The 12035-nt window shown below is 45.1% G+C and overlaps 1 protein-coding gene and 1 long non-coding RNA gene across 4 annotated transcripts in view; one reads left to right on the top strand and one right to left on the bottom strand.

The window, feature by feature from the left end:
- Window positions 1-12035, bottom strand: part of ZMYM1 (zinc finger MYM-type containing 1) — a 38927-nt gene that overhangs the window by 25849 nt on the left and 1043 nt on the right. The window contains exon 1 of one of the 3 annotated variants that reach the window (XM_031650926.1): window positions 8751-9036. The exons of 1 other annotated variant lie outside the window; for it this stretch is intronic. The gene's annotated coding sequence lies outside the window, so the exon portion shown is untranslated. Of the gene's footprint in view, window positions 1-8750; window positions 9037-12035 lie in introns of those variants that run through there. One more of the 3 variants, XM_031650943.1, reaches the window with a different exon arrangement.
- Window positions 9987-12035, top strand: part of LOC116268974 — a 35241-nt gene continuing 33192 nt past the window's right edge. The window contains exons 1-2 of the long non-coding RNA XR_004176302.1: window positions 9987-10284; window positions 11571-11640. This is a non-coding gene — a long non-coding RNA (uncharacterized LOC116268974). The remainder of the gene's footprint in view (window positions 10285-11570; window positions 11641-12035) is intronic.

Below are 12035 nucleotides of genomic sequence, written 5' to 3'. Positions count from 1 at the left end.
TCTAAATCCTTTGGAACTCTTTCCTTTCCTGCTACTCTAGCTTGGCTTCAGAGTGCAAGTCTTCCTGTCTCCTAGATCCTTAAAAAAGAGCCTTGAGGCCGGCCATGGTGGCTCACGCCTGTAATTCTAGCACTTTGGGAGGCCGAGGTGGGCGGATCACCAGGTCAGGAGATCGAGACCATCCTGGCAAACACGGTGAAATCCCGTCTCTACTAAAAATACAAAAAAAAAAAAAAAAAGGCCGGGCGCGGTGGCTCAAGCCTGTAATCCTAGCACTTTGGGAGGCCGAGACGGGCGGATCACGAGGTCAGGAGATCAAGACCATCCTGGCTAACACGGTGAAACCCCGTCTCTACCAAAAAAATACAAAAAACTAGCCGGGCGAGGTGGCTGGCGCCTGTAGTCCCAGCTACTCGGGAGGCTGAGGCAGGAGAATAGCGTAAACCCGAAAGGCGGAGCTTGCAGTGAGCTGAGATCCGGCCACTGCACTCCAGTCTGGGCGACAGAGCGAGACTCCGTCTCAAAAAAAAAAAAAAAATTAGCCGGCCGTGGTGGCGGGCGCCTGTAGTCCCCGCTTCTCGGGAGGCTGAGGCAGGAGAATTGCGTGAAACCCGGGAGGCGGCGGAGCTTGCAGTGAGCGGAGATTGTGCCACTGCACTCCAGCCGGGGCGACAGAGTGAGACTCCGTCTCAAAAAAGAAAAAAAAAAAAAAAAAAAAAAGAGCCTTATAGCAGGCATCTGTAGTCCCAGCTACTCGGGAGGCTGAGGCAGGAGAATAGCGTGAACCCAGGATGCGGAGCTTGCAGTGAGCCGAGATTGCGTCACTGTACTCCAGCCTGGGTGACAGAGCAAGACTCTGTCTCGGAAAAATAAAAAAAAAAAGCCTTCATTATGGAGGGCAGATGATAACTAACACAAATGCGGAGAAGCTGAAGTTCTTACAGGATCACTTAGAATAATGGGCTCCAAAAAAGAAAAACAAACAAACAAAAAAATCTCTTATAGGAGTAATTCCAGGACTACGGTTTTATTCTGGGTTAGTACACGAAAGACCCAAGTAATCCTGCCATTATTTTTTATTTCTGTGATTGGGGCTCAACCACCTTCCCTCATTTCCATCTTTAGCTCAACTTTTGCTGAAAGTTCCTATCCCAACACAAAAAGTTAAATAAGGCCTGAGTGTCAAGTGCAATAAATAGTTCATACAGCCTCTGTCCAGCCCATTTGAGCACTACACACAAGTAGTAAAGCAAAACTCACTAATAATTAACTATTCGTCATTAGGTAGATTCCCTTCACCTGAAACTACATACGCCATGCAAGTCTAAACATCAGTTAAAAAGAAAGCACCAAGTTTTGTGCAGTGGTGGTATCATAGCCAATGAAGTTTACGTGAGGTACAATTACTGCTATTTGTAAGACAAAACAAAACAAAATAAAACAAAACAAAGTACCTATGAGCTTTGGCATCTTGCAACCCCTTCAAACATGTCATCATACAAACATAAAAATAGTGGAGACTGAGCGCGGTGGCTCACGCCTGAAATCCCAGAGCTCTGGGAGGCTGAGGTGGGTGGATCAGGAGGTCAGGAGTTCAAGGCCAGCCTTACCAACATAGTGAAACCCCATCTCTACTAAAAAATACAAAAAATTAGTTGGGCGTGGTGGTGGGCACCTGTAATCCCAGCTACTCAGGAGGCTGAGGCAGAATAGCTTGAATCTGGGAGGCGGAGGTTGCAGTGAGCCGAGATCTCGCCATTGCACTCCAGCTCAGGCAAGAGTGTGAGACTCTGTCTCAAAAAGAAAAAAAGGAAAGCATCCTGAAAATTTCTGAGGCAAGGGAAAATGCAATGCAACATATGGCTATAAGAAGAGCAAAACATGTATTAGTGACAGATCTATTACTTCCTTTTCCAACAAGATGCACATTAGAGTAAAATAATTCCTACAGATTTCCTTTTAACATAGCCCTACTCATCTTTCCAAACTAGGGCTAAATCACAGTATGACAGAGTACAGGTATTAATAGTCAAAGGATGAATGCTGCACATCTTCCTGCTGGGCAATACTACTTGGTAGTAATATAAAATATATACACATATATACACATACACACATTTTGAGATGGAGTCTTGCTCTGTCACCAGGCTGGAGTGCAGTGGTGTGATCACGGCTCACTGCAACCTCTATCTCCCAGGTTCAAGCGATTCTCCTGCCTCAGCATGCTGGGTAGCTGGGATTACAGGCATGCGCTACCATGCTCAGCTAATTTTTGTATTTTAGTAGAGACGGGTTTTCACCATGTTGGCCAGGATAGTCTCTATCACCTGACCTTGTGATCCGCCCGCCTCGGCCTCCCAAAGTGTTGGGATTACATGTGTGAGCCACCGCGCCCAGCCATAAAATATTTTAATTTAAACCGAAGAGAGAAATATGATAGAGCACACAACAAAATTCACATTCATTCTTTCTTTTTTTTTTTCCGAGACGGAATCTCTCTCTGTCACCCAGGCTGGAGTGCAGTGGCACAATCTCAGCTCACTGCAACCTCCGCCTCCCAGGTTCAAACAATTATCTGCCTCAGCCTCCTGAGTAGCTGGGATTACAGGCGCCTGCCAGCACGCCTGGCTATGTTTTGTTTTTTAGTAGAGACGGGAAGTTTTGTTTTTTCAGTAGAGACGGGGTTTCACCATCTTGGCCAGGTTGGTCTCGAACTCCTGACCTCATGATCCACCGGCCTCAGCCTCCCAGAGTGCTGAGATTACAGGCATGAGCCATCACACCCAGCCCACATTCATTCTTAAAGTAAAACAGGAGATCACAAAGAAATTGGAAGTTTCAAGATCAGGCACGGTGGCTCATGCCTGTAATCCCAGCACTTTGGGAGGCCGATGCGGGCTGATCACCTGAGGCTGGGAGTTCAAGACCAGCCTGACCAACATGGAGAAACCCCGTCTCTACTAAAAACACAAAAAATTAGCTGAGCGTGGTGGCACATGCCTGTAATCCCAGCTATTTGGGAGGCTGAGGCAAGAGAATCACTTGCACCTGGGAGGCAGAGGTTGCAGTGAACCGAGATTGTGCCACTGCACTCCAGCCTGGGCAACAAGAACGAAACTCCATCTCAAAAAAAAAAAAAAAAAAAGAAAAGAAAATGCAAGTTTCAAGAGTTATTTCCAGATACACATATAGACCTCCAGGGGATATCATCCAGATTCTTCCTGGAAAATTAGTAAATAGTATTTATATAACCCTGATGGTTCAAACTACTGTTAAAAAATGAATTTTTGGGTGGGCACTGTGGCTCACCTCTGTAATCCCAGCACTTTAGGAGCCTGAGGCGGGCAGATTATCTGAGGTCAGGAGTTCGAGACCAGCCCGGCCAACGTGGTGAAACCCCATCTCTACTAAAAATACGAAAAATTAGTCAGGTGTGGTGGCACACACCTGTAGTTTCAGCTCTTGGGAGGCTGCGACAGGAGAATCTCTTGACCTGGGAGGCGGAGGCTGCAGTGAACGGAGATCGTGCCACTGCACTCCAGCCTGGGTGCAACACAGCAAGACTCCATCTCAAAACAAACAAACAAAAGGCCGGCGCGGTGGCTCACGCCTGTAATCCCAGCACTTTGGGAGGCTGAGGTGGGTGGATCACGAGGTCAGGAGTTCAAGATCAGCCTGGCCAAGATGGTGAAACCCCATCTCTATTAAAAATACAAAAAAAATTAGCCAAGCGTGGTGGTGGAAGCCTGTAATCCCAGCTACTCGGGAGGCTGAGGCAGACAATTTCTTAAACCCAGGAGGTGGAGGATGCAGTGAGCCGAGATCGGGCCACTGCACTCAAGCCTGGGCAACAGAGCAAAACTGCATCTTAAAAAAAAAAAAAAAATTTTTTTCAATTGAAAAAAAAATTTGCATGAGATTTCAATGAAATATAAGGCAGCTACAATAATGAAAGGAAACTGCATGACGATGAGTAAGATGCACAGACATATAATCTCAAAACTAATTTATATAGAGACTATTTTTTTACTGCTACAGATAAAGTTATAATCTTGATTGGAGAGAGAGCTGAACAAATTTAGCAACAAACTTTCTGTGTTTTTTTTTGTTTTTTGTTTTTTTTTTTGAGACGGAGTCTCGCGCTGTCGCCCGGGCTGGAGTGCAGTGGCCGGATCTCAGCTCACTGCAAGCTCCGCCTCCCGGGTTTGCGCCATTCTCCTGCCTCAGCCTCCTGAGTAGCTGGGACTACAGGCGCCCGCCACCTCGCCCGGCTAGTTTTTTTGTATTTTTTAGTAGAGACGGGGTTTCACTGTGTTAGCCAAGATGGTCTCGATCTCCTGACCTCATGATCCGTCCGTCTCGGCCTCCCAAAGTGCTGGGATTACAGGCTTGAGCCACCGCGCCCGGCCAACTTTCTGTTTTTTACAAGTAATAGCCCAGACTGTAGTCCCAGCTACTCAGGAGGCTGAGGCAGGAGGATCACCTGAACCTGGAAGGCAGAGGTTGCGGTGAGATACGATTGCGCCACCGCACTCCAGCCTGTATGACAGAGTAAGATTCCATCTCAAAATAAATACATAAAATAAACTAATAACCCAATATTGAAAATTTTGGGGAAAAACCTTAAAATTCTGTATGACTATAAATATAACTTGAAGAAATGATTTTTTAAAAAGTCATATTATGGATGACAGTGATTTATTTTATTTTATTTTATTTTTTTTTTTGAGGCGGAGTCTCACTCTGTTGCCCAGGCTGGAGTGCAGTGGCGCGATCTCGGCTCACTGCAAGCTCCGCCTCCCGGGTTTACGCCATTCTCCTGCCTCAGCCTCCCGAGTAGCTGGGACTACAGGCGCCGCCACCACGCCCGGCTAATTTTTTGTATTTTTAGTAGAGACGGGGTTTCACTGTGTTAGCCAGGATGGTCTCGATCTCCTGACCTCGTGATCCGCCCGTCTCGGCCTCCCAAAGTGCTGGAATTACAGGCTTGAGCCACCGCGCCCGGCCGACAGTGATTTATATAATGAAATTCAAATCTTCTATATTTTCTGTGATAACAATTTACCATGAGTGACCCAAATACAATGTTTAAACATAATACACAAAATTGAATTCTGACATCATTGATAATTTGCTTACTTTCAGTCCTGAAAACCACAGCTTTACATGTATTTTTCTTTTCTTTTTTTTTTTTTTTTTTTTGAGACGGAGTCTCGCGCTGTGTCACCCAGGCTGGAGTGCAGTGGCGCGATCTCGGCTCACTGCAAGCTCCGCCTCCCAGGTTCAGGCCATTCTCCTGCCTCAGCCTCCGAGTAGCTGGGACTACAGGCGCCCGCCACCACGCCCGGCTAGTTTTTTGTATTTTTAGTAGAGACGGGGTTTCACCATGTTAGCCAGGATGGTCTCGATCTCCTGACCTCGTGATCCGCCCGCCTCGGCCTCCCAAAGTGCTGGGATTACAGGCTTGAGCCACCGCACCCGGCCTTACATGTATTTTTCTATTTGGTCATTACAAAGGTGTATTTGTCACAGTAGGAGGATGGAACTCATTTTATTCCGTGATGTGTTAGCTTAATTTATAACTTTTAAATATTTAGACACAGAGTTCATAACCTTAGCAAGGACCCCACAAAGGCTAGGGGCCAGTGTGAACCTAGCACCCCAACCACAAGTATGTTTCAAAACTAGACTGGGAATGAGGGGTGCAGAATACTGATTTAACAACAATTCCCTATTAGAGCTAGGTGGCTGGCATGTGCCACAACAAAGGCAGGAATGGGCAGGCCCAGGAGAGCCCTAGGAATGACTGTTCAAGGAAGGGGGCTATTGTCCCTCAAGCTGGAATGTAGTCAAGGAGGTGCTTTCAGCATCAGCAAATGACAGCTGCAGCCAAAGGGAGATCTACAACAACCACAGGAGAAAACACCATCCTCCTCTTTGGGCCAGAGGGAAAGACAGACAGATGTCAAGGCAAAGAATCAGCTGCACCTTAATCTCCTCACTTTACTTGTCCCCATACTGCTTTCCTTCCTGCAAGTCATTTCTGCCTAATCAGATCCTACGCAGTTTGTAAATCAACTGAACTCCAGATTTTATCAGACTAGCAAGAATTAAAAATAATATGGGGGCTGGGTGCAGTGGCTCACACCTGTAATCCCAGCAATTTGAGAGGCCGAGACAGGTGGATCACGAGGTCAGGGGATCGAGACCATCCTGGCTAACACGGTGACAGCCCGTCTCTACTAAAATTACAAAAAATTAGCCGGGTGTGGTGGCAGGCGCCTGTAGTCCCAGGTACTCGGGAGGCGGAGGCAGGAGAAGGGTGTGAACCCTGGAGGCCGAGCTTGCAGTGAGCCAAGACTGTACCACTGCACTCCAGCCTAGGCACAGAGCGAGACTGTCTTAAAAAAAAAAATAATGGGGCTGGGCATGGTGGCTCACACCTGTAATCCCAGCACTTTGGGAGGCCAATGCGGGTAAATTATCTGAGTTCAGGAGTTCAAGACCAGCCTGGCCAATATGGTAAAACCCTGTCTCTACTTAAAATATAAAAAAAATTAGCCAGGGCCGGGCACAGTGGCTCACACCTGTAATCCCAGCACTTTGGGAGGCAAAGGTGGGAGGATCACTTGAGGTCAGGAGCTCAAGACCAGCCTGACCAACATGGTAAAACCCCATCTTTACTAAAAATACAAAAATTAGCAGGGCATGGTAGCACATGCCTGTAATCTCAGCTACTAGGGAGGCAGAGGTTGCAGTGAGCTGAGACTGTGCCAGCCTGGGACTCTGTCTCAAAAAAAAAAAAAAAAAAAAAAGTTGGGCATGGCAGGAGGCACCTATAATCCTAGCTACTTGGGAGGCCAAGGCAGGAGAACTGCTTGAATCCAGGAGGCGGAGGTTGCAGTAAGCCGAGATCACGTCACTGCACTCCAGCCTGGGCAACAGAGGGAGACTCTGTCTCCAAAAAAACCCAAAACAAAACAAAACAAAAAATGGATAAATCCAGGCATAGTAGAGTAGCCTTTAGCATACTAAATCCTTTTACTAGAATCAATTACAAAATTTAACAGACTTTATTTACTGGTAAGGGGACTTTCCACGACAAAATAGTGGAAACCCAAGCAGAAAACAGCAGGAGACAGTTAGCAGTACTGGATTCTAAAGTAGCTGGAACTCAAGAGGCACAATCTGGGAGAGGAGGAAACCACAGAAAAATAATGTGCATACAAATCTCCTCTCCTCCAAGTCATTGGCTGACTCCTAAACTGCACATTTACAGAGTGAGACTTCAAAAACTTAACAGTTAAACGTCAAAGAGCAGTTAAATGTCAAAGAGCTGATAAGATTATAGCAGCTATGCTGAGTTGAGAGTTGAAATTTAAGACTAGCAAGATAGGCCGGGCGCGGTGGCTCAAGCCTGTAATCCCAGCACTTTGGGAGGCCGAGGCGGGTGGATCACGAGGTCAGGAGATCGAGACTATCCTGGCTAACATGGTAAAACCCCGTCTCTACTAAAAATACAAAAAAAACTAGTCGGGCGTGGTGGCGGGCGCCTGTAGTCTCAGCTACTTGGGAGGCTGAGGCGGGAGAATGGCGTGAACCCGGGAGGCGGAGCTTGCAGTGAGCCGAGATCACGCCACTGCACTCCAGCCTGGGAGCACAGCGAGACTCCGTCTCAAAAAAAAAAAAAAAAAAAAAAAAAAAAAAAGACTAGCAAGATAGAGGGGTTTTGGTAAAGACCTGGATTTCTGGTTGAGACTCAAGGAGGGCCTTGCTCTAGGAGTAATGGCCATGCCCCAAGAAGAAAAGAGACCACTTCCAAGAAGAAAGGACAAACTGAAATAGAACAGCCTTAACAAGGCCTGTAATCAACAGGATCAATGTCATCTGCTACTACTATCCACCTGCCTAATGGCAACCTTAGCCTGAAGGAAGTACATCCAGATGCTAATAATGTTCATCCAAAATATCCAGAATCTAATAACAATTTATGGACCAAGAGGAATTTTTAAAATCCCAAAACTGACTGAAAAAAAATGCAACAGAAACAAACCCACAGGTGACTCAGATATTGTTCTTGTCAGGCAAGGACTTGGTTATGTTTGAGAAAATAGAGGAAAAGATGGAGAAGTTCTGCAGTGACCTGGAATCCATTAAAAAAAAAAAAAGAGAGAGAGAGAGTTAAATGGAAAATCTAGAATTGGAAAACACAGTGAGGAAATTAAGAATTCAATAGATGAACATCAAATTAGTGAAGACAAGCTAGAAGGTAGACTGACGCACAGAGATAAAAGGATGGAAAATTGAAATAATGTGCCATGTGGGATTCCTATTCAGTTCTAGAATAAGAATCTAGAATAATGTGCCATGTGGGATCTCTTATTCAGTTCTAGAAAAAGAGAAAATAGACAATGCAAAAGAAGCAATATTTGAAAGAAAATACCAGGCAAGGTGGCTCACGCCTGTAATCCCAGGACTTTGGGAGGCCCAGGCAGGAGTTTGAGTCCAGGAGTTTGAGACCAGCCTGGGTGACATAGTGAGACCCTCATCTCTATAAATAAATTAGAAAAATTAGCTGGGCATGGTGGTGGATGCCTGTGGTACAGGCTACATGGGAGGCTGAGGCTGGGGGATCACTTGAGCCCAGGAAAGAGTTCCAGGTTATGGTGAGCTATGATCGCACCACTGCACACCAGCCTGGGTAACAGATGAGATACTGTCTCGAGAAAAAAATAACAAAAAATACCTACCATTTTTTGGGACAATTTCCAAAACTGAAGAAAAACATCAAACCACATGAATTCAAGAAGTTCTGTGAATCACAAATAAGACAAATATAAAGAAAAAAGCGAGTAGGCATATCATAGTCACACTGGTGAATACCAAAAAGAAAATCTTAAAAGCAGTAAGAAGGTTGGGTGTGGTGATTCACACTTGTAATTTGAACATGTTGGGAGGTATTGGACAGAGGACTGCTTGAGCCCAGGAGTTCGAGGCCAGTCCCTGGCAGCATAGTGAGACCCCCCATCTCTAAAAACAAAAATTAGCTGGGTGTGATGGTGTGCATCTGGAGTCCCAGCTACTCGGGAGGCTGAGGTGGTAGGACTGCTTAAGCTTGGGGGGGGTGAGGCTACAGTGAGCTGTGATCATGCCACTGCATCCAGCCTGGGGGACAGAGTGAGACCCTGTCTAAAAAAAAAAAAAAAAAGAAAAGAAAAGAAAACAATGAAACTTCAGAAGCCAATGCAGTATCTTTAAAGTGCTGGGGAAAATCTACCTAAAATTCTATATTCAATAAAAATATCCTTCAAGATTAAGAGCAAAATAAAGACGCTTTCAGATAAATGAAAACACTGTAGAAATGCTAAAGGAAATTCTTTTTTTTTTTTTTTTTTGGAGACAAGAGTTTTACTCTTGTCGCCCAGGCTGGAGTGCAATGGCACAATCTCGGGTCACTGCAACCTCCACCTCCTGGGTTCAAGGGATTCTCCTGCCTCAGCCTCCTGAGTAGCTGGGATTATAGGCATGCATTACCACTCCTGGCTAATTTTTTGTGTTATTAGTAAAAAAGGGGTTTCACCTGTTGGCCAAGCTGGTCTGGAACTCCTGACCCCAGGTGATACACCTGCCTCGGCCTTCCAAAGTGCTGCGATTACAGGCGTGAGCCACCATGCCCGGCCACTAAAGGAAATTCTTTAAGCTAAAGTAAAATAGTAGATGGGAATTTAGCATAAAAGTTCGAAAGGAGGCCAGGCATTGTGGCCCATGCCTGTAATCCCAACACTCTGGGAGGCTGAGGCAGGCGGATCACTTGAGGTCAGGAGTTCGTGACCAGTCTGGCCAATGTGGTGAAACCCCATCTCTACTAAAAATACAAAAATTAGCTGGGTATGGTGGTGCATGCCTGTAATCCCATCTACTCGGGAGGCTGAGGCAGGAGAACTGCATGAACCCAGGAGGTGGAGGTTGCAGTGAGCCCAGATCACGCCATTGCACTCCAGCCTGAGTGACAGTGCAAGATTCTGTTTCAAAAAAAAAAAAAGAAATTGGAAAGGAAGAAAACTGTTTTTATTTGTAGGCATGACTGCATATAGAAAACTCTAAGGAACCTCCCCCAACTCAATCCCGGTAAAAGAAACTACTGGAGTAAGTGAATTCAGCAGAATCATAGGATAATACAAGATCCGCATTCTAGAATTTTTCTTATCGCTGATCTTCAACATTGTAGTAGAAGTTCTAGTCAGATCAATAAAGCAAGAAAAAATAAAAGACAAACTTTGAAAAGTAAGTAAAATTGTTATTATTCATGGATGACATGATTCTGTACAAAGAAAATTCAAAAGAATCTCCAAATTATTAAGCTTAGCAAGACATTTGAAAATTAATTTTGGCCAGGTACAGTGGCTCACACCTGTCATCCTAGCAATTTGGGAGGCAGAGGCGGGTAGATTACCTGAGGTCAGTAGTTCAAGGCCAGTCTAACATGCTGAAACCCGTCTCTACTAAAAATACAAAAAAATTAGCTAGCCGTGGCAGTGGGCACCTGTAATCCCAGCCACTCAGGAGGCTGAAACAGGAGAATCACTTGAATGTGGGTGTCGGAGGCTGCGGTGAGCCATTGCGCCACTGCGCTCCAGCCTGGGTGACACAGCGCGACTCCGTCTCAAAAAAAAAAAAAAATCAATTTTATTTATTTGCACTAGAACAGAAAAATATAAAAATAACCATTTCTACAGTATCATGAATATCAAGTATATGAATAACTCTAATGAAAGCTATTAAAGAACTCTACAGTGAAAACAAAACATTGCTGAGTGAAATTAAGGAAGATCTAAATAAATGCTCATTGATGGAAAGAGTCAATATTAAGTTAATTTTTCTCCTAATTAAGCTGTAGAAGAAAATCCCAGCAGAGGTTTTTGTGGAATTTGCAAGGTAATTCTAATGTATATATAATGTGCATACAGAGCCTAGAATAACCAAGACAATCTCAAAAAAAAAAAAAAAAAAAAAGTTGGAAGGGCTTATAAAGCTACAGTACATTAAGATAGTGTGGTATGGACACAAGCTAAAACAAAACATAGAGTCCGGAAGCAGATATACTCCTCTTATTTCTTTGCATTATACCACTTCTTTATACATTACACTTTGCTAAGATTTATTTTATCTAGCCAGGCACAGTGGCTCCTGTCTGTAATCCCAGCACTTTGAGAGGCCGAGGCAGGTGGATCACCTGAGGTCAGGAGTTCTAGACCAGCCTGGCCAGCATGGTGAAACCCTGTCTCTACTAAACCAAAATTAGCCAAGTGTGGTGTAATCCCAGCTACTTGGGCGGCTGAGGCAGGAGAATCACTTGAATTTAGGAGGTGGAGATTGCAGTTAGCTGAGATCGCGTTACCGCACTCCAGCCTGGGCGACAAGAGTGAAACTGTCTCCAAAAAAAAAAAAAAAGAAAATTATCTTATTCAACTGAGTTCTGCAAGGTCTTTTACTAGCCTGATGGGAAGGCTGGAGGCAGAAGGCTATATGCTTTTCAAACCAAACTAAAATGTCCCTGATTAATTCTGCAGGCAATGGGGAGCCATCATTTCTGAAGTGCCTCGGTACGGGGTTACACTGATGAGCAGGATGTCCCAACCAGTAAGTATATACAAGGTACTGAGAAGAAATGAGAGGTGAAATTTGAGCTGGGTTTTAAAGTGTCTACTACCAACCAATAATGGGGGATATTCCTGGTATAGAGACAGTAGGTACAGAACCACAAATAGTCGGGCACAGTGGCTCAAGCCTGTAATCCCAGCCCTTTGAGAGGCCGAAGCGGGTGGATTGCTTCAATTCAAGAGTTCGAGACAGCCTAGGCAACATGGAGATAACCTGTCTCTAAAAAAAATATAAAAATTAGCTGGGCGTAGTGGGGAGCACCTGTTGTCCTAGCTACTCTAGAGCCTCAGGTGGGAGGATCGCTTGAGCCCGGAAAGCTGAGGCTGCTTGTGAGCCGTGATCTTGTCACTGCACTCAGCCTGGGCCAAAGAGCG

This window comes from Papio anubis, chromosome 1, assembly GCF_008728515.1.
Source record: "Papio anubis isolate 15944 chromosome 1, Panubis1.0, whole genome shotgun sequence".
NCBI lineage: Eukaryota > Metazoa > Chordata > Mammalia > Primates > Cercopithecidae > Papio > Papio anubis.
The sequence above is the reverse complement of the archived record's forward strand: the minus strand, read 5'-3'. Positions and strand labels throughout refer to the sequence as shown.